Below are 1,489 nucleotides of genomic sequence, written 5' to 3' on the forward strand. Positions count from 1 at the left end.
TTACCATTTTCTCACACATCCGATGAAGATCATTCAAACCAAAATGTAACATCGATAAATTCTTGATTGAGAGCGACATAGTTCACGGGAAACTTTCTTTGAATTGCGGACATTTTTGGGGCTACACCCCCCTTCCCAATCACCTGTGTCTTCAGGTGTGCTGAGATTTTCCATTTATCCTGTGTTTAATGGCAGAAAAACCCACAATGGTCGCAGAAACAACTTAATTCTGACAAAAGTAACCATAAATAAATGCAATGAAATATTATGAAAATGAACAAACATTGCTTTTTGGTCATTCACCAAAATAAACCAATAGTTTCATCATACAGTTTAAGCTGTAGCTGAGTACAACACACAACAAACTTAGTATACATTTGATAAGTTTTGGTATATGTCTACTTTTTGAAGTCATAGCCACTGATGTCATACATAAACTTCCTCAGATCAACGGACTTAAACATAGACATGCCGCTACCTGAAATTAACGCATTTTTACTTTTGAGCTGATCCACCCAGAATGGAAATGGCACCTGGCTTTGCAACACAGATGACAGAATTGCTGAACAGCCTTAACTTGCAGCTACAAGGCAAAGGGAATCTCATTTACTACATGCATTCTCAGATAAAAACATTTGACGAAAATCTAGCCATGTTTCTGGAATGAGTGAAAAGGCACAACTTCCTGCCACCTAAGACCTCTCTGCGAAGAACCCAAAATGTCCCGTTCCCGGCTGAAAACGTGTGTGGAAGTGTTGGAAATGCTGAAGTTGGAGTTTGACGCACAAATTCCTCAACTACGTGTACTATGTCTTTTCCAGAACACGTTTGCTGCCAACATGGGTGAAGCCCAGCCTTGCTTTCATTTTGCGTTAGCAGTTACAGAGCTATGATGTTCTAAAAGACACATTTAAGCTCGACAATCTCATGTATTTCTTACCCTAACATAATGAAAACATGCATTGAACATGTCCACACTTATATCTGTTTGTTCACACATGAAACTCCTGACCGATGAACATCTACATCAGTGTTTGAGATGGACTAACATTCAGATGCAGGCCTTCAGCTCCCACTGAGGAACAGTACATACAAAGGTAAACTCTCTGTTCTGACGAGTATGAGTCATTCTGTATATAAACACATATAATCACGATTAAATCCACGGGGATACAGTTAATCTCCACTAATGTAATGTATTGTGCTGTGAAGGTGCCACAACGCTATGTTTGGTTTCTCAGCCTTGCTGAAGAGAGAGAGCTGCAAACAGGAGAATCTACAAGTCTCCTTACAGACTATGCAGAAGAACTCGTTAAAAGAAAAGTCCGGTCAGCAAGGAATAACCAATGGATCATTATTTACACCAAAAACTAATACGTTTGCTGTGAATTAATGAATTTAGCGTTGATCGGTAAAAAATTAATTTAAAAAAATAACTTTCATGCCGATCACTGAGTCTGGGAGCGGCCATTTTTGCCCAAATATAGTA

The sequence above is a fragment of the Cyprinodon variegatus genome, unplaced genomic scaffold, assembly GCF_000732505.1.
Source record: "Cyprinodon variegatus isolate N-32 unplaced genomic scaffold, C_variegatus-1.0 Scaffold1123, whole genome shotgun sequence".
NCBI lineage: Eukaryota > Metazoa > Chordata > Actinopteri > Cyprinodontiformes > Cyprinodontidae > Cyprinodon > Cyprinodon variegatus.